The sequence below is a fragment of the Paroedura picta genome, chromosome 5 (assembly GCF_049243985.1).
Source record: "Paroedura picta isolate Pp20150507F chromosome 5, Ppicta_v3.0, whole genome shotgun sequence".
NCBI classification, from domain to species: domain Eukaryota; kingdom Metazoa; phylum Chordata; class Lepidosauria; order Squamata; family Gekkonidae; genus Paroedura; species Paroedura picta.
This window is the reverse complement of record NC_135373.1, coordinates 9,412,055-9,433,585: the sequence shown is the minus strand read 5'-3', so window position 1 is coordinate 9,433,585 and position 21,531 is coordinate 9,412,055.

Genomic DNA, 21,531 nt, shown 5'->3' with positions numbered 1-21,531 from the left:
TGCGGCCCTCCAGATGTCCATGGACTACAATTCCCAGGAGCCCCCTGCCAGCGAATGCTGGCAGGGGGCTCCTGGGAATTGTAGTCCATGGACATCTGGAGGGCCACAGTTTGACTACCCCTGGCCTAGAGGGTGGCTGTGTGCCCTTATCAGAGCGGAAGCACCAACAGACGCCCCTTAAACTGGGCAGTAAAAAAACAAATATTCGTATCGCAACACAGGTATTCATCCCTTGGAACGATCATAAAGCATGTTTGGATAAATTCAGTGATGGCTGCAATTTCATTGGGCAGAGTTTTTTTTAAATGAAAATATACATACAAAAAAAAAGTAGAGGGGAGCAGGCATGGTTGCCAACTCTGTTACTGGAGATTCTGGACTGGGGCCTATGGAGGGCGGGGGACCTCAGCAGGGGCCAGTGCCACAGTCTGTCTTACAAAGCAGGGGATTTGGAGATGAGTGACTATTTCAGGAGACCTCCAGGCTCCACCTGGAGGTTGGCAACCTTAGACATCATGTATTCCATTAAATCTTCTAAGGGGGGGGGTGTTGAAGTTGGCATGAGCAGCTTCTTTAAAAAATTGCTTCTCCAACTGCAAATCTGTGCAGGTTTTAATTGCCCACTCAGTTGAATGAATTAATCGGCTAAGATTTACTCAATTAATTAATTAATTGATTGGCTTACATTCCCCGTGGATGTATTTAAATAAAATGAAATTTCAGTTACAGTTTAAGCCGCCTAAACAGGACCAATTCAGACAGGACCAATTCGATTCACAGACATATAATGAGATCCAGGGTATTTTTTTAAATTTCATTTATACCTCACTTTTCTCCCTGATGGGGAAACCGGAAGTGGTTTATTACAATACTTTTTCACTTCTCCATTTTATACTCGCAACAACCCTGGGAGGTAGGTTAGGTTGACAGCATGTGCTGGCCCAACTTTGGGGTTCAGAAATATTTGTGGGTGGAACCTGGGGGGCAGCCTCAGTGGCATATAATGCCACAGGGTCAAATTGCCAGTCGTAACACAGTCCCAACTTACAAAAATCATAACGGAAAAGCGGAGGAAAATTGTGAGAACCGGTTGACGCAGGTAGGCGTGAGCCAGTGAGGCCTGACTCAGATGGTCTGACTCAGTATTTAGGAGCTTAGCTATATCCACACATAAAATATATTTGATCATGAGCTCCAAGAGCTTTTAGCTATGCAGCGTGGATCAGTACTTAGAAGGGTCAGAAACACGAGAAGCAAGCACGAAACCTGCATTTCCTAAGAAGCAGTGCTTGACCTCCTGGCTGTGAGAGCTCTATCACTTTCATTTTGAGCCTTCCTGCAAAGAAACTCAGGGGAATGCCCACAATTCCTGTCTCTCAGTCTGACCTCACAACAAGCTGGTGAGGCAGGCTACGTTGAGAGTTTGGTGGGAAAGGGTGGGATTTGAACCTGTGTCTTCATCATATGGCATGCTAGCCTCCATCCTGTGCCAGTGGGTTTCTGAAAGATGGCTTATCAGCCACGCTCCCCCTCAAGCACTTCAGGCTGATCCTCATTGAGCAGGGGGTGGACTAGATGGCCTGTAATGACCCCTTCCAACTTTGTAATTCCGTGACCAGTAGAACATGCACATCTGCTAGGGCTGCCAGATAAGCCCAGTCATCATCAGGTGATGAAGGGTTGGGTTTCTGTCTCTAGCTTTGGAAGCTCCTGGAAACTGGGAGCGGCGGGGGGGGGGGGGGCTGGGGAAGTCAGGGACCTCAGTAGGGTATAATAACAGCGTCCTCCCATTTTCTCCAAGGGAGCTAATCAGCTCTGGAGATGGGCTGGAATTCCGGGAGATCTCCAGGCCCCACCTGGAGGCTGGCATCCCGATCACCCACACATACAAAAATGGTAGGTTTGTGGGATGGGGAAGTTCCAAAACAGCTTAAGGTCCGGTGAAAAAAACAGCTTACCTGAATGCTTCATGTTGGAAAACCAAGGTCTTCCTCCATTAATGCCCCCAGGTGCTTCTCCTCCTACTCTCTGAGCCCACGTGTAAATGTTAATGCAGATTGCAAAACAGAAGACCCTGTTAGGATAGATTTAGCTATCTCAGGGTAAAGGCTATCTGTATCATCCTACCAAATAGGAATCAGTGATAAGGTTTGGGTTTTTTTAAAAATCTCGCACACATCTGCAGATAAAGTGTGTTTGTACGGGCTCAGTGTCTGCTTATCTCCGTCTTTCAGACTTGGGAAATGTATTTATTTCAAGAGAGAAGGCAGGAGGTCATGGCCAGAGTGTCAGGTGAGGCTCTGCGAGACCCAAGTTCGAATCCCTGCTCTGCCACAGAAGCATGCTGGGTGACCAGGGGTGGTCACGCCCTCTGAACCTGACCTATTCCGCAGGATTGTGGGTTGATAAAATGCAGAAGGACACAGCTATGCAAGCCGTTTGGGGTCCCCAGTGGGATGTAAACTGGGGTGCAGATATATATAAATAAAACATGTCTCTTCAAGTGTGACTGTGCCTTTAAAACTGGAGAATGGGAGAATGTTGTAAAATGCCAGGGTGGCAAAATACCTGGTGGTTTTGGGAGAGGAGCCTGAGAAAGGAGGGGTTTGGGAAGGGGAGAAGCTTCAATGGGATATAATGATGTAGAACCCATCATCTAAGGCAGGGGTAGTCAACCTGTGGTCCTCCAGATGTTCATGGACTACAGTTCCCATGAGCACTGTTGCTGCTTCTCCTGCAGGCGCCACACAACAGCCTTGTGGGGTAGATCGAGATAGAGCGTTCATCTGTCTGAAGCAGTGGAAAAGAGCAAAATCGACATGGTGGGACGAGAGGCAGAACTGAACTGAGAAACCCCGGGAAAAAAACCCAGTTTATATACAATCATGAGCAATGGATCTTCGCGCCATTGGTCAGTTTCGGTTTGATTTCTGTGAAAGAACCCTTGCATCATTTTATGGTTGGGAGTCAATGCAACATGAAGAACTGTATGAAAGGGTTGCGACATTAGGAAGGTTGAGAACCCCTGCCCTATATGGTCATATTACCAAATCCATGTTTAACATTTTTTAAAAATATATATAAATCCACCCATTTGGGAAACCGTTCCAGGGCTGTCCAGAAATCCCAGGGTGTCACAAAACCCTGGTCGAGAAAGCCTACTCTAGAGATGCTAATCTTTTCTCCCCCAAGAGCTCTCTCTTGCTACCACCTGGATCCGGCGACCTTAAAGTGAATAAGTCAGCCAAGCCCTTTTCGTCAAACTCTGCATGCCCTTGCAGAAATCCTAGACTTCGGTCCAGACCTTCGGCTTTCTGAGGATCAATTCGAGTCCTGCCTCCATGTTCTCTGGCCATCTCTGGTTTATGTCACCCCTGCCGACTCTGACGAGTGGAATCTCTAGCCAGATGCTGCTGGGATTAGTCACGTCAGAAGTTAGCTTGCCAGAAGCTCTGGCCATTCCCATGTTTCATCCCCACTGTGGGGGTCAGCAAAGGGCAGATCCCCCCTCCCCGCCCACCTGGGATTTAGCAGGCAACTTCCAGTTCAAAGGGCTTTTCCCTGAAGTGGGTGCGCCCTGTCCGGCTGTGAAAGATAGTGGAAGGCCAGAGATCACGCATGGTCAGGAGGAGCCAGACTGCCCACGCTTCTCTTGTTATCTTGGCTGAGTTTGCCGTCCTCTTCCCATTAGTTCTCCTCCTGCAGCTTCTGGATGACAACATTCCGGGTTTTTCTTCCTTTTTTAAACCACCGTTTAAGGAGTAAATCCCAGAAAAAAACAAAGTAACAGGGCCTAGGAGCTTATGAGGCCAAAGGTTGTCCAGGTGATTGCCATATCGGGGTGATCAAAGCTCCCCAGAGTTCTCTTAGTGTTCTTCAAGACGAATGACAGCCCATCTCTTATTTTGTTTGACGGGTACGCCATCACGTTTATCTAGGGTTGCCATCTCTGGCATGCGAGATACCTGGAGACTTTGGGGGGTGGAGCTGGGAGGGGGTGAGATTTGTGGGGGAGAAGGACCTCCGTGGCGTATGATGTTATGGAGTCCCCCCTCCAAAGCAGCCATTTTCTCCAGGGGAACTGATCTCTGTCGTCTGGAGATGAGCTGTAAAACCGGAGGATCCCCAGGTCATACTTGGGGACTGGCATCCCGAAATGTACCGCTTGTCCTAAAGTTACTGCATAGGAATGCCGGCCTCCGTTTGGGACCTGGGGAACCCCTTGGAATTACGCCTCATCATCAGAGTACAGAGATCTGTCTGCACGCAATAGATAATGCACTTTCAATGCACTTTAAAAGTAGAGTTTCCTGTTCTGCCAAAGCACATTGAAAGTGCATTATCCTAAGTTTGTGGAATGCACCTTGTTATCCTGGAAATAATGGCAGCCTTGGAGGGAGGGCTCTGTGGCATTGTACCCCACTGAAGCCCCTGTCCTCCTCAGGTTCCATCCTCAAATCTCCAGGGGTTTCCCATCCCGGGCTGATTCTGCACTTACTTTGTTTTTTTCCATTGTGGATCCTGCTGAATTCAGATCGATTTGAATTCAGGTCTTCCTCTACCCCCCCCCCCCCACTGAAACAGACACTGTTCTGCACTATATTGGGGAAGCTCAGTGTGTGTGTGTCTGTGGGTGGGTGGGTGCCAATTGCAGCAGGAGCCCCTTTCTTTCTTTTCCTGACCAAGGGGGCGGGGAGAGGATTGGAGACAGCAGAGGCGGGGGAATAAATCCAAGAGGCAAATCTCTGCTGAGAAAAGTTAGGGCTTCTGGAGCACAGTCACTTTAAGACAAGCCTTGCAACCAGGAAGTCTTTGAATTGACGCCCCGGCCAACCAAGGAAGACTGCTTTGCTACATCAGTGTTGGAGGCACAAGGCAGGAACTTAATTAGCAAAAAGCAGAGATCTGTACATTTACTGATGCTGATTTTTCAAACATCAAGGCTTATATCCACTTCTGGATATTGCAGGGGGAAAGTAGAGTCACTCCAGGACAATCATGCATGTTGCAGAGGGAAAATTTAAAGCGCCCCAGATCAAAGTAGAAATTGAATTCAGTGTAGATAGCAGGGATTTATTCAAGCTGGCAGTGGGTAAAAACCCCTGTGCAGACTACACCCTGGATCTGGCAATCTTAACCCCTGCTGGTGGCCGGGGCAAGGGGGGGGGACACCTGGTAACCTTAGATTCCCACAAGAGAATTTTGGATCTGGAGGAAACCAAACATGCTAGTTACAGGGCTTCCATCCAGAAGAGTTCTGGTTGACATGATGGTCCAACTCAGTTGATCTACACAGTCTCCGTACAGGAATTTTCTTTAGCTTTTCCATTTTTAGATGGTGGTTTTGTATTTTTTAAAGAAAAGTTTAATTTTTTGTATACTCTCCAATTGCATACAGTTTTACCCCATTTTGTTTTCACGCGGGTAGCTGTGTGCATCGGAAGCAACTGAACAGAATGAAACTTCCTTGGTCCTCAAAACTTTTTCAGGTTATATTGCCCTTGTTCTCTTAACCACCTCTTGTTGCCGTGGTCGTTGTTACAACTTCTACTATCCAGAATCGTCCTTTGCAATGCGACGCAGCAGTGGTATGATTTTGTTAAAGACCTGATTAGAACGCACTGAGTTTATAAATTATGGCAAAGTGTTTGGCTTCATATAACGTTTGAACCAATTCTCTTCTTTTTCAGTAACATCAGGGCTCGCTCAGCCTCACCCACCTCACAGGGTGTCTGTTGTGGGGAGAGGAAAGGGAAGGTGACTGGAAGCCACTTTGAGACTCCTTCGGGGAGAGAAAAACCAGCATATAAGAACCAGCTCTTCTTCTTCTTCTTCTTCTTCTTCTTCTTCTTCTTCTTCTTCTTCTTCTTCTTCTTCTTCTTCTTCTTCTTCTTCTTCTTCTTCTTCTTCTTCTTCTAAAAATGCCGCTTCCTTGCTATGAAGATGCCAGCCACAGTTCCTGGTGAAATGTCAGCGACTAAATCGACCAGACCACAGTCCCGCAACAGCCAGTTGACTCCGGCTCTGAAAACGTTGGACCATTCATCTTAGCTGGCAGCTTCGCTCACCTGTCTCCAAAACGCACAAATTCCTATCCCTTGACCTCACCACCCGATGCCCTTAACCGCAACGGCTTGTGTGCTCTGCTTACCCACAGGTTTGCACAACCCTGCCTCCACCTCCCCTGCCTCCGGGCCTTCACAAAGGCCGCCCCAGGGCCCTTTCCTCTTTGCCAACCTCTGCCCGTACCCTCCTCCGCCAGGCATTTCCTGACCTTTCTGCTCCGTGGAATGACTGGCGGCTTCAGGTACCGGGCAGGAAGAACGCACCCAGTTTCAAGATATGTTTTGGGTGACGCGTTACTCTGCGGAGAAGCACTTTTCATTCTCCCCCCTCCCCACACCCCTCGCCCTGTCAATTCCCACAGTTGGAGCCTGAAATGCCTTCAGCGTGTAATGCAAATATGGAACACGCCCTCCAACCTTTCAGAGAACGAAAACAGGAACACTTATGGGCTTAGAATCCCCCTCATTCCCACGCCAAGGAGTGCTTCTGGACCAGGACTCCCACCCCCTCTGTTATACGCTGCCAACTCCTCTCCTTACTCAGAGTATCCTCCGCCGCCTTCCGAGGCAAAGCATCTTGGCAAGCGGGCCAGACATATTTTGTTCTAAAGCTTGTTGAAAAGAATTCTCCGCTCGCAGCCTGATAGATACACATGCTGGTGGCCAAATTACACCATTCGAAGAACTCAAGTGGTGTCAGGGTCAGCCAGGAGAGCTCTCGGTCAGACACTCAGTTAGTTCCTTTATTTCTGTCCCGCATTTCTCCCCAATGGGGTCCCAAAGCCTCTTCCATCACTTTCCTCCCCTCCATATTGTTCTCACGACAGCCCTGCCAGGTAGGCGAGCTTGAGAATGTGCAACGGGCCCAAATGTGTGTCTGTTGTGGGGAGAAGAAAGGGAAGACGAATGTGAGCTGCTTTCTCCTTCGGGTAGAGAAAAGCGGCATATCAGAACCAACTCTTCTTCTTCAGTAATATCAGGGCTCTCTCAGCTTCACCTCCCTCTTAGGGTGTCTGTTGTGGGGAGAGGAAAGGGAAGGCGACTGTAAGCTACTTTGAGACTCCGGTTAGAGAAAAGCTGCATATAAGAACCACCTCTTCTTCTTCTTCTTCTTCTTCTTCTTCTTCTTCTTCTTCTGCTCCTCCTCCTCCTCCTCCTCCTCCTCCTTCTTCTTCTTCCTCTTCTTCTTTGAACCTGAGTTTCTCAGATCTTGCTGCAACTTCCCTCTTGGGAAAGCAATGGCTCCAGGGTGGTTGTGTAGCATAGGGCCCTACCTGGCAGGGTTGTTGTTTAGCATAGTCCAAGTGCCAGACTGGGATTGAGGAGACTCAGGTCCAAATGTCCCCTCTGCTATGAGAGCTTTCTAGGTGACCTTGGAGAAGTCTCTTTCTCAGCCTAACCTACCTCACAGGGTTGGGGTTGAGAAATACCTGGAGCTTTTGAGGATGGACCCTGGGAGAGCAGGGTTTGGGGAGGGGCCTCAAAAGGTTAATAATTGCCATAGATTCCTCTCCTCAAAGTGGAACCCCTCTGTTGCCTGTTGTCATTCCAGTCAGTTGTAATTCCAGGAGAACTCCAGGCTCCACCTGGAGGTTGGCAACCCTTGCTGTTGGAAGATTAACTGGCAGAGGGGAGAACAATGCCATCAACTACTTTGCTCCACACGGGAGAAAAAAGCGGGAAATAAATAAGCAAACCCAGGTTTTCGTTCCCCCTCTGAAATGAGCCCTATAACTGCTTTCTTTTGGCTCTCTTTTCTCCCAGGATTGAAGTAATGGCTTCTGAATTTTTATGCACACTCACTTTGGAGTAAGTCCCACTGAAGTCAATGGAATTACCTCTCCACAAATGGCAGGACAAGGTGAGGCCTGGGGGGACGCCTCAATTTGGAAGCGTACGTGGGAGGCTTTGGGACGCCTCGGTTCTGGCATCTACTCCTGCATCTGAAGAAAGCCAGAAAAAACAAAAGGCATTTTAAAATGCCTTGCTCTATCTGGAAGGATCCTCAGTCAACATGTAAGTGTTACTGGCCTGAGGCCATCTCAGGATACAAGAGGGTTTTCAGACCCAATTCCAGATCCCTTTGAAGCTTATCAGGGGGTCGGAGACCACCCAAGGTGTCTCGGTGCCCAAGAAAGGACCTCCCCTCTCCCCAAACACACACATCAAGGTAGCACAAATTGCAGAATAAGAAGAGCTGTTTTTTTGTACCCCACTTTTTATTACTCAGAGGAATCTCAAAGCACCTTTTCCTTCCAGTTTGGTGTAGTGGTTAGGAGTGCGGACTTCTAATCTGGCACACCGGGTTCGATTCTGCGCACCCCCCCGCATAGAACCAGCTGGGTGACCTTGGGCTCGCCACGGCACTGATAAAACTGTTCTGACCGAGCATTGATATCAGGGCTCTCTCAGCCTCACCCACCCCACAGGGTGTCTGTTGTGGGGAGAGGAATGGGAAGGCGACTGTAAGGTGCTTTGAGCCTCCTTCGGGTAGGGAAAAGCAGCATATAAGAACCAACTCTTCTTCTTCTTCTTCCTCTCTGTACAACAGACACCCTGTGAGGTAGGTGGGGTTGAGAGAGCTCTGAGAGAACTGTGACTGGCCCAAGGGCACCCAGCTGGCCGCAAGCGTAGGAGGAGTGGGGAATCAAACCTGACTCTCCAAACCACTACACCAGGAGTGGCTCTCTGCAAGGTGGACTCCATTGCATTGTCTCCTACTGACTTTTCTCCCCTCCAGCCTTTCTCAACTCTTACCATTGAGAAACCCCTGGAACATTCTTCAGGCTCCAGAAGTGGCAGGATCCTGCAGAATAGGGTTGGCCAATATAGCTGTGGACACACCTACCCGGGGCCCCTCCCCTCCAGGCCCATCAATTAAACAAAAATATGAAAATTAATTAACTCCCACCCATTAGGGCAGTGGTTCTCAACCTTCCTAATGCCGTGACCCTTTAACACAGTTCCTCATGTTGTGGTGACCCCCAACCATACAATTATGCAAGGGCTCTTTCACAGAAATTAAACCAAAACTGACCAATGGCGTGAAGATCCATGGTTCATGATTGTATATCAATTGTTTTTTCCCCCTGGGGTTTCTCAGTTCAGTTCTGCCTCTTGTCCCACCATGCCGATTTTGCTCTTTTCCGATGCTCCAGACAGAAGAACGCTCTCTTGATCTACCCCGCAAGGCTGTTGTGTGGCGCCTACAGGAGGAGCGGCAACAGTGGCGGCACCCCCTGCAGCCAAGCTGCTCGCCCTGCCACGACCCCTGTTCAACCCCCAAAGGGGTCCCGACCCCTAGGTCGAGAGCCGCTGCATTAGGGGAACCATTCCAGGGCTGTCAAGAAACCACAGGGCTTCATGAAACCCTGGTTGAGAAAAGCTGCCCCCCACCCTAAGCCCTAACCTCCCAGTTCCAATTTTAAATCCCCAGCTATTTTCCTAGCCAACCCTAAAGCCAGAGGATTTATAATGGAGAAGCTCCACACAAGATTGGGTCACTTCTGTGCCCAATCCCCACAGAACTGCCTGGATTGGCGTGCAGAATCACCTGCAATGCTTCGAGATTCCTCGGGAGGAAATTCAGAGGAAAAGAAATGAGAAAATGTCGCATCTGTTCAAACATACTGAACATCAGCTTTGGGCTCCTGGGAATTGTAGTCCATGGACATCTGGAGGGCCGCAGTTTGACTACCCCTGCTCTAGAGCTGAGGAGAGGGTGGCCATTTTGCTCTTTCTTAGCAGGTCCAGCGACACCTGAGGCTGCTCACAAAAAGGCGGAAGCCTCACACGCAAGAATGCCACCAGCTGAGATTGGATCAAAAGAAAAACAAAGATATTTAACTAAGGACTGGCTATTTAGCTCTTCTCCGCACCCCTCCCCTGGCCCCATACACGCACGTGTGCCATTGAGATGGAAAGATTAGTTGGGATGAATTCCATTCCAAAAGAAGTCCAGCCCAATTTTATGACTGCTCCCTCAGTCTCTTTTGGCCAATAAAACACTCTACTTTCTGGTAGCTGCTCTTGCCAAAATGCATTACCTATTTTACCAGAGGGGAGGACTTAAAATATATATATATGCATCCAGTTACTGGCTTCCCAAGGGTTGCCAACTTCTAGGTAGTGGCTGGAGCTCTCCAGGTGACAGCGATAGGGGGGTTGGGAAATATCTGGAGTCTTTGGGGTTGGAGCTGGGATTGGATGGTTTTGGGGCTGGGAGGGACCTCAGTGGAGTATAACGCTCTAGAGCAGGGGTAGTCAACCTGTGGTCCTCCAGGTGTTCGTGGACTACAATTCCCATGAGCCCCTGCCAGCGTTTGCTGGCAGGGGCTCATGGGAATTGTAGTCCACGGACATCTGGAGGACCACAGATTGACTACCCGTGCTCTAGAGGCCACCCTCCAAAGCAGCCATCTTCTCCAGGGGAACTAATCTCTGTAGGTCGAAGATGAGGAGCTGGAAAACCAGGGGATCCCCTGGTCCTATCTAGAGATTGGCTTTTCCTACATGGTACACAACTGTGGACCAGTTTTTCAGTGAGGGAAATGTGATTTAATTCCTGACTGAGTCCAAATAGAATTGCCATCTAAGGTTCAGACCTACACAGATTTCCTTGAAGACCAACCTTTAGAGTTACCAACTCCAGACTGCAGAGAAGGCAGAGTTTGACCGCTGAGTAGGGATGCGTAGCCGTGCAGTCCAAGATGCCTTTTCTTCTAGGGAAACTCTGGTCTGGAGATCACATGTAATCCTAACCATTCTTGGAACCAGGCTGTTAGCCTCCTTTTTGCACATAGGTTTTTCAGTCTGTTGTATTTTGCCTAGCCCTGATGGCTGGGAGCCAGATCCCCAAAAACCTTCAGCTTCCTAGAACCCCTTCAGCTAAATGCTGCAGATCCCCTTTCCCTCATGCCTCTGCATCTGGTTTCATCCAATGTCTGCCTATGGTTGTCCTAGGGCAGGGGTGGCCAAACTGTAGCTCTCCAGATGTCCATGGACTATAATTCCCATGGGCCCTTGGCAGTGCTGGAAGGGGCTCATGGGAAATGTAGTCCATGGACATCTGGAGAGCTACAGTTTGGCCACCTCTGTTGGGACTCCCCAAACGCTGAGCTTTGGACCAGAAAACAGCACATGTCCTCTTGAAGGCAGACCCCCCCAAGTGTTAGGATGTATGAGTTATGGTGTTCCAACCCTTATTTGGGAGTTCTGAGCTCTCCTCGGTGTCTTTGGTTGAATTCACAGATGCGTCACGAATAAGGAATGGATGAGGAATAAGGAGGCAACCTCAGCTTCCTGTTTCAACGCCCCACAGGAGAAATCCCTTCTGTTTATCTCTCCCTGTAACCCCGCACCCGCTCCTATTCCAGCACTGCCGACCTTCCGATGGGTGATACCCAAACAAAGACGGTCCAGTACAAAGGCTGCACCGCATTAACATAAACTTGAACAATGAGTTGTCCCAAGGGAACATCTTCTCTTTTTCAACTTTATTTACTGGCGAAGGGCTTCCCAGAGTGTTCTCCCGTTCAATAAAATGCTTTCACATAATAATTTCCTTCTGGGAAAAGCCTGAATTGAAAGGAAAAAAAAACACTTGTAGAAATGTTTCGCAGTTGTATGGGGACAGATGGTGAGGTGAGAGACTTTGATCACTGTCACAGGCAGTGTTTTTGTAAACTAAAACTGAATTCCAGGGGACTGATTGGCTGTTTTGACAAAGAATTATCATTGGCCGCATTTGGTTGGGTGACACAGTCTGCTGATGTCACAGAACTGATTTTTGCTATGTATTCCTTGTCATGTAAGGAGTTCACAGTCTGAGGAAGAGTGCTTGCACTCGAAAGCTCGCACCCTGAATATATCTTTGTTGGTCTTAAAGGTGCTACTGGACTCTGATTTTATTGTGCTACTTCAGACCAACAATTTAGACAACAAAAATTACCTGTCTGCGGGACCACTTGATGCTCCCCTGCAGGGCTCTTTGCTCTGCAGGTGCTAATCTACTGGAGATCCCTGGCCCTAAGGAGGTTTGCCTGGTCTCAACCCTGACCAGGGCCTTTTCAGTCCTGGCCTTGACTTGGTGGAATCTGCTCCCAGAAGAGCTGAGGATCCTGTCAGGAGCTACTCCACCAGGCATTTGGGTGAGGCCAGGGCTTGAGTTCAGCTGGGCCCCTCCATGGGATCAAGTCCCCAAACTTACACCTGTGTACCCCGCCTGGGGTGGCTGTGGGAGGGAGGTGAGAGAATTGTTGTTGTTGTTATGTGCGAAGTCGTGTCCGACCCATCGCGACCCCATGGACAATGATCCTCCAGGCCTTCCTGTCCTCTACCATTCCCCGGAGTCCATTTAAGTTTGCACCTACTGCTTCAGTGACTCCATCCATCCACCTCATTCTCTGTCGTCCCCTTCTTCTTTTGCCCTCGATCTCTCCCAGCATTAGGCTCTTCTCCAGGGAGTCCTTCCTTCTCATGAGGTGGCCAAAATATTTGAGTTTCATCTTCAGGATCTGGCCTTCTAAGGAGCAGTCAGGGCTGATCTCCTCTAGGACTGACTGGTTTGTTCGCCTTGCAGTCCAAGGGACTCGCAAGAGTCTTCTCCAGCACCAGAGTTCAAAAGCCTCAATTCTTTGACGCTCGGCCTTCCTTATGGTCCAACTTTCGCAGCCATACATTGCAACTGGGAAGACCATAGCCTTGACTAAACGCACTTTTGTTGGCAGGGTGATGTCTCTGCTTTTTAGGATGCTGTCTAGATTTGCCATAGCTTTCCTCCCCAGGAGCAAGCGTCTTTTAATTTCTTTGCTGCAGTCCCCATCTGCAGTGATCTTGGAGCCCAGGAAAATAAAATCTGTCACTATCTCCATTTCTTCCCCTTCTATTTGCCAGGAATTGAGAGGGCCGGATGCCATGATCTTTGTTTTCTTGATGTTGAGTTTCAAGCCAACTTTAGCACTCTCCTCCTTCACCCGCATCAACAGGCTCTTTAGTTCCTCTTCACTTTCTGCCATTAGAGTGGTATCATCTGCATATCTGAGGTTGTTGATATTTCTCCCTGCAATCTTGATCCCAATTTGTGACTCCTCTAATCCCGCATTTCTCATGATGTGCTCTGCATACAAGTTAAATAGGCAAGGCGACAGTATACAGCCTTGCCGAACTCCTTTCTCAATTTTGAACCAGTCAGTGATTCCATGTTCAGTTCTCACTGTTGCTTCTTGACCTGCATATAAATTTCTCAAGAGACAAATAAGATGCTCTGGTATTCCCATCTCTTTAAGAACTTGCCACAATTTGTTGTGCTCCACACAATCAAAGGCTTTAGCATAGTGAATGAAGCAGAAGTAGACGTTCTTCTGGTACTCCCTAGCTTTCTCCATGATCCAGCGTATGTTGGCAATTTGATCTCTAGTTCCTCTGCCTCTTCGAAATCCTGCCTGTACTTCTGGAAGTTCTCGGTCCACATATTGCTGGAGCCTAGCTTGTAGGATTTTGAGCATAACTTTGCTAGCATGAGAAATTAGTGCGATGATGCGGTAGTTTGAACATTCTTTGGCATTGCCCTTCTTTGGGATTGGAATGTAAACTGACCTTTTCCAATCCTGTGGCCATTGTTGAGTTTCCCAAATTTGCTGGCATATTGAGTGTAGCACTTTTACTGCATCGTCCTTTAAGATTTTGAATAGTTCAACTGGAATGCTGTCACTACCACTAGCTTTATTGTTGCTCAGACTTCCTAAGGCCCATTTGACTTCACATTCCAGGATGTCTGGCTCCAGGTCAGTAACTACCCCATTGTGGTCATCAGGGATGTTAAGCTCGCTCTTGTATAGTTCTTCTGTATAATTTTGCCACCTTTGTTTGATCTCTTCTGCTTCTGTGAGGTCCCTACCATTTTGGTCCCTTATCATACCCATCTTTGCATGAAACGTTCTCTTCATATCTCCAATTTTCTTGAAAAGATCTCTGGTCCTCCCCATTCTATTGTTTTCTTCTATTTGTTTGCACTGTTCATTTAAGAAGGCATTCTTATCTCTTCTAGCTTTTCTCTGGAATTCTGCATTCAATTGGGTGTATCTTTCTCTTTCTCCCTTGCCTTTCACTTCCCTTCTCTCCTTAGCTATTTGTAAAGCTTCCTCAGACAGCCATTTTGATTTCTTGCATTTCTTTTTCTTTGGGATGGTTTTAGTTGCTACCTCTTGTACAATGTTGCGAACCTCCGTCCATAGTTCTTCAGGCACTCTGTCTATCAGATCTAATTCCTTAAATCTATTTGTCACCTCTACTGTGTATTCGTCAGGGATATGATTTAGTTCATACCTGAGTGGCCTAGTGCATTTCCCTACTTTCTTCAATTTAAGCCTAAATTTTGCAACAAGAAGCTCATGATCTGAACCACAATCAGCTCCTGGTCTTGTTTTTATTGACTGGATAGAACTTTTCCATCTTTGGCTGCAGAGCACATAGTCAATCTGATTTCTGTGTTGACCGTCTGGTGATGTCCATGTGTAGAGTCGTCTCTTGGGTTGCTGGAAAAGAGTGTTTGCTATGACCATTGTATTCTCTTGACAAAATTCTACCAGCCTGTGCCCTGCTTCATTTTGTACTCCAAGGCCAAACTTGCCTGTTATCCCGGTTATCTTTTGGCTTCCTACTTTAGCATTCCAATCCCCCATGATGATAAGCACATCATTTTTGGGCGTTGCTTCTAGAAGGTGTTGTAGGGCTTCATAGAACTGATCAACTTCATCCTCTTCAGCAGCAGTGGTTGGGGCGTAGACCTGGATCACTGTGATGTTGAATGGTTTGCCTTGGATTCGAACTGAGATCATTCTGTCATTTTGGGGATTGTATCCCAAGACTGCTTTTCCTACTCTCTTATTGATTATGAATGCTACTCCATTTCTTCTGCGAGATTCTTGTCCACAGTAGTATACCTGATGGTCATCTGAATTAAATTCACCCATTCCTGTCCATTTTAGTTCACTGATTCCTAAAATGTCGATGTTCAGTCTTCTCATTGAGAATTGGTTTACAGCAATTTTGCTGCTGCTGTTATAGGGGTATTGTTATTAGGGGTTTTTGTGTGTGTGTGGGGTTATTAGGGGGTTTTGTTTTACCTTGTAACCTACCATGAGTCTTTTTGAGATGTGGTAGGATAGAAATCAGATAAATAAATAAATAAATAAAGTCCTTTATAACACAAAAACTCAATTAATTGACGTCTACTCCTTTTATGTTGGTTACAACAGCTTTCCAAAAGAACTGGGTGGGAAATGGCTGTTTTGGGGGTGGATTTAGGATTGCCAGATCAGAGTTGGGAAATGCCTAGAGACTTTGGGGTAGAGCTGGGAGTGGGTGGGATTTGGGGCAGGGAGGAAGCCCAGTGGAGTAGAATGTTATGGAGTGCCCCCTCCCAAGCACCCCTTTTCTCCAGGGGAACTGATCTCTTTAGTCTGGAGATGAGCCGTAAAGCCGGGGGATCCCCAGGTCCCACCTGGCATCCCTAGGTGGCCTTGATGGCATAGTCCTCTACTGAGGTTCTTCCTGTCCCCAAACCTCACCTTCCCCAGGTTCCACCCTCCAAACCTCCAGGAATTTCTTAACCCACTAGAGTTGTCTATCTCCACAGACAGGAGATTGGGGATATGGTTGCCAGATCCAGGTCGTAAAAGCCCCTGGAGATTTGGGAATGGAGCCCAGGGAGAACAGGGACTTTAGTCAGGTAGAATGCCAAAGGATGAATTTTCTCCAGATGAACTGATCTCCATCGTCTGGAGACGAGCTGTAATTCCAGGGGATTCCCAGGCACCACCTGGAGTCTGGAATCTCTGCATGATTTTTGTGTTCCCTATCACAGCCCGTTTTGAGGAACTTTTCAGTTCTTTTCTGCAGCCAATTTCCACCCCCTCCTCAATAGCCCACTCCATCCATCCATCCATCCATCCATCCATCCATCCATCCATCCATCCATCCATCCATCCATCCATCCATCCATCCATCCATCCATCCATCCACCTACTTCCCGCCACTCCCATATAATGAAGACACAAAGTCCTCATTAAAAACCCATCAACATCCCCATTAAAAGGACAAACCAATACAATACTCCCTTTCCAGTTTTCAAGAATTTCCCATCCTGTATCTGGCAGCTGTGGAGCTAATCCTGCCCAATCTCTTCCAGGAGCTGGCATTCCTCCTCCTGTCCTCAGCTTCATTGGCGACTGAAACATCCTTTTGTCATCTCGGACTCTTTCTTCTTTCTTTTTCTCTTGTGGAGAGAGGTGAACAATTGTTCCCTTGTTGAACGCCCTTCAGGATTCAATAAGCATCAGCCCACGTTCCCCCCTTCCCTTAAACATCCGACTGTGTGCATCATTCCCTTAATCTTCTTGGGAACGGACCCAGCTTGGTGTAGTGGTTAGGAGTGCGGACTTCTAATTTAGTGAACTGGGTTTGATTCCCCGCTCCTCCCCCACATGCAGCCAGCTGGGTGACCTTGGGCTTGCCACAGCACTGATGAAGCTGTTCTGACCGAGCAGGAATATCAGGGCTCTCTCAGGCTCACCCACCTCACAGGGTGTCTGTTGTGGGGAGAGGAAAGGGAAGGTGACTGTAAGCCACTTTGAGACTCCTTCGGATAGAGAAAAGCGGCATATAAGTACCAACTCTTCTACTTCTTCAGTAATATCAGGGCTCTTTAAGCCTCCCCTCCCTCACAGGGTGTCAGTTGTGGGGACAGGAAAGGGAAGATGACTCCTTCGGGTACAGAAAAGCAGCATATAAGAACCAACTCTTCTTCTTCAGTAATATCAGCCTCACCTCCCTCACAGGGTGTCTGTTGTGGGGAGAGGAAAGGGAAGGCAAATGTAAGCCGCTTTGAGACTCCTTTGGGTAGAGAAAAGTGGCATCTAAGATCTTCTTCTTCTTCTTCTTCTTCATCATCATCATCTAGCAAGTTGCAAACCAGCAGGTAAAGGACTTTTCACGCAGGGCACAGCAATGGCTAAGTTTTCTGAGAAATTGGCTCCTTTCATGCAGGCCTTAAAGGCAGAGGAGCCTAGCCCGGGAAAAAACAAACCAGATGGCAGCCCAGCTCTCGGCACAAAGAATTGTGGGCTGCCTGGCTACAGTGTCCTTTGTCAAAATATTATGAGGTGTGTGTGGGAACCGAGGAGGTTTGTGGCGACACGCACCGATGGTTAATGCCAATTTAGCCCAGGTGAGTCAACAGCAGAAGCTGCCCTTTGAAAAATCTGTGTTTGGCAGTTACATTCCTGGTGTCTCTGCGGTTTTGGGAATTTCCTCTATTCGGCCCTTCTTAAAGAAGTCTGCATTGCTCAATCCACCGTACCTTTTTTTAGCAACTGAAGGAACTGTGAGGAAAAAACGGAAGCTATTCCTACTATAGAAGGATTTTCTGCAGGTTTTTTCTTGGCTGGGGATAAATTCCAATCAAAACACTCCACACCTCTGTATCTTGGAGAGTGTCGGTTCCTTAGTGGAGCATGCCTTAATGCGCAGAAGGTAGCGGGTTCAATTCTTGCCCTCTTCAAAGATCCTGAAAAGGCCACAGATTTTAAGAAATGCTTTTCTCTGTTGGAGGCTGCAGACAATGCTGCCAGGAAGGCCTGCCAGAGGACTGCCCTTGTAAAAGATGGATGCATCCAAGGTCAGATCTGTAGAAATCAGCCTGGTAAATTTTTTCCTGCTGCAGAATGAAACATGTATTCCTGGATTTACAGCTGAACTCCGGGCAACAGAGGTCAGTTGCCCTGGAAAGGATGCCTGCTTTGGAAGGTGGACTCCATAGCATTATACCTTTTGAAGCCCTCCCCCCCCAATCTAAATTCTGTCCTTCTCAGGCTCTGTCCAACCTGGAGCTGGCCACCTTAGCTATAGGGCTATTGCTAAAGTCGGCAGTCTGATTCCGGGTGGAATTCAGTGGTGAACTTTGAAGAAGAGAGGAGAAGAGCTGGTTTTTTATACTCCGCTATCCCCTACCCGATAGAGTCCCAAAGCACCTTACACTTTCCCCTTCCTCTCCTCACAACAGACAACTTGGTGTGTAGGTGGGGCTGAGAGAGCTCTAAAAGACCTGCTCTGCGAAAACCACTCAAAAAGAACTGTGATGAACCCTGGGTCACTCATTTGGCTGCATGTGAAGGAAGAGTGTGGAAAGGGCCTTCAACACTCCACCACACTGGCCAGCTTGGTTTAGTGGTTAAGAGCGGGAGCTTTGAATCTGGCAAGCCAGGTTTGATTCCCTGCCCCTCCTCCACATGCAGCTAGATGGGTCACCCTGGACCAATCTCAGTCTAGATAGTGCTCTTCTGACCGAGCAGTAATGTCGGAAGTCTCTCAGCCTCACCTCCCTCACAGGGTATCTGTTTTGAGGAGAGAAAGGGAAGTCCCTTTGAGACTCCTTCAGGTAGAGAAAAGCGGCTTATAAGAACCAACTCTCTTCTTCTTCTTCTTCTTCTTCTTCTTCTTCTTCTTCTTCTTCTTCTTCTTCTTCTTCTTCTTCTTCTTCAGTAATATCAGGGCTCTCTCAGCCTCACCTCCCTCACAGGGTGTCTGTTGTGGGGAGAGGAAAGGGAAGGCGACTGTAAGCTACTTTGAGACTCCTTCGGGCAGTGAAAAACAGGGTATAAAAATCAACTCTTTGTCTTCGGGTTGTAAAAGTAGAAGGCCTGAAGGAGGGGTGGACAAGGGCATAAATCAATGAACTCTTTGGGTGAAACTCCTTGGGGGGGGATTGGAGGGATCCCTAAATTCCTAACACAGATTAGATGGTCAATGTTTGAGCTTAGCTGTTAAAGAGACAGAAGGGGGTGTCTTTCCTTTATGCTCACGTTAATTCCTAACAATGATTGTGTGTCCTAGCACGACGAACAACAACAAAAATGGCGACAAAATGAGGAGGGGAGAAAAAGAGAGGCAGAGAGAAGCCTGAGGAGTCTGATTTTTGTGCTGAATCGGGAAAATTCCACGCAGCTAAAAGAATGCCGCCGCGAAATTTTAGGTTGCTGTGGAATCATCCTGGGTGAACTTTCAGGGCCATTCCGCACCGGGATCCATGTAGCAAATTGTTTGCTGAACGAAAAATCACCATTTTAAATAGTGGAATTCGGCGTAACGCATACCTGCCTTTGTAGTGGAATCCAGTTGCGTTTCTATCGTTTCCCACAGGCTTCCGGTCTCTGCAAAAGTCGCTAGAAAGGAAGCGCTATTGCTAAGCTGTGTCCCGCCGCTGGCCGTCAAGCAGCCAATGGGCAGCCGTTATCATGCTCCCAAACATCCCCTTTCCCTTTAAGGAAGTTAAAAAAAAAAAACACCCGTTGCAATGAATATGCATTGATTCGTTGCAACAAGAGACCCATCCAGCTAGCAGGTGGTGTTTGAGCTGCCGTTTCATCGTTGCCACGCTCCCCCCGAGTGAAACCCCCCCCTCACGGGTGCGATTTTCGGCCGAAAACAGTGTGAAAATAAAGTGAAAATAAAATGAAAATAAACCAGCAAACGGGCTTGTGCTTGGTGACTTTAAACAGAGGGGCTGCAGCCAGGGAAGCCTCGCTGGGTAAACAAAGGCTCCCTGGTGCGTTGATCTCCGCTCGCTCGGAGAAAAAAAAATGGCGATCGCTTCGCCGGAAGATCAGAGGAGAGAGCCAGGGGGAGGGACTTTGCAGAAACCGCAACAATGGTAACACACAGAACTTTCCCGCTAGTGTTGCAGATTGGTTGCAGGAGTGTAGCGCTTTCCGGAGGGTGAATCCACTTTTGGGGATTTCCCTGAAAGCGCTACAACGAAGCGCTTATTGCAGATCGGTTTCAGGAGTGTTGCAGATTGTCAACGACATTGTGCATAATGGCAAAACTGTAGCGATTTCAATTAGTAACCATTGTGCTATTTTGGACGAATGCAGAAAGCCCCTCACTATAAGCCTGGCCCACCTTGCAGGATTGTTGGGTAGGTATAATGGAGGAAGTGAGAGCAATATAGGAAGCAACTTTGGGATCCCACTGAGGATTAAAGCAGAGTATATCTTCTAAGTAAATAAAGCATGATTCCTGAGGTATGACGGATCCTTAAAAAACAAACAAACTAGTCATTGTTTCACCCATATATGTTATACTGGACTATTTTGAGACTTCTGGGTGTAAACTGCACGGAGCTTTTATTCCAATCCCAGGTCGATTCAGTCCCCACCCTCTACACAGATTGCGATTTGCATTTGGATTTGGGGCGATTTAAAATTTCTTTCTGCAGCAAGAAGGATTGATCCAGAGTGACCCTACCTTTATTGTGTGGTATCTTAGAGTGCTTTTAAACCTCAATATTTAAATGCTGTTTTGAATCTGGGCTCTCCTCCATGGTAGAGGACCCGTGATTGGCCACAGGTGGTCATGTGACAAACTTGCATTAAAGGAGAAGCCCCTAATTTCTCTCAACTTCTGTCGGTCCTGGATTTTTTCTCCCTTCTCTGCCTTTTTCGATCCTCTTCCCCCCTCCCCTCCAAGAAAAGAAAAAGGCTCCCTGCCTGCCCCACCCCCTGCTCCCTTCAAGAAAAGAAAGAAAGTGGCTTGGTTCCCTCCCTCGCCATGATAGAAAGAAGCCATAAACAGCAGCCCCCTGTTGAAAAGATGAATGGAATACATTGGAACAGAGTCCATCTCTACTAATGAATTATCTCTCTTTTGCCATTTCCCCTTTGGCCTGGCTTCCCAGATCTTCAGGCTTCAAAGCATGTTCGGAGTCTGGAAACTTTAACATCTGGGGGGGGATGGGATTTGGATGCGGTTGTGATTTAATGCACAATAAAAATGGTCACAGTGTGTCTTAAGGTTGCCAACCTCCAGGTAAATTCCCCAAACCAAAAGACAACAGTTGATGAATGACTGTCTCCTCTGAGTCTTTTAATCTATTAAAATGCAGACTGGCAAACAAACATTTTCATTCTTCAGAACTTCATCAGTGATTGAAATTGAAAGGATTCTCATGCAAAACTTTCTTGTGGCTACATCAGTATCCTACCAATTTCACAGCACTATTTGTTAATGGGGGACCGGACAGAAACACACAACTGTCTGACTCCTGTTTGTCCACCAAAGAAGGGGTGCAAAGCCCCTTCCTAAATACAGAAATTGCTGAGTTATCCTTAAAGGTACATACCACAATTTGCCATAGTTTCTCTGTACTCTGGACTCTTCCAGTAAATTTTATACTTTCGTAAGAAACAAGAAAAATCGAAGGATAGCTTTAAGCCCATAAGTTGTATAGACTGTAAATATTTATTTATTTATTTATTTGTTTGTTTGTTTGTTTGTTTGTTTGTTTGTTTGTTTGTTGTGTTTGTATTCTGCCCGCCCCCCCAATTTCAGGGTGGTTCACATAGAACATAACAGGAACAATATATCAAACTTGGCCATTACAGTCCCTTTTGCAGGCCATGCGGAACTG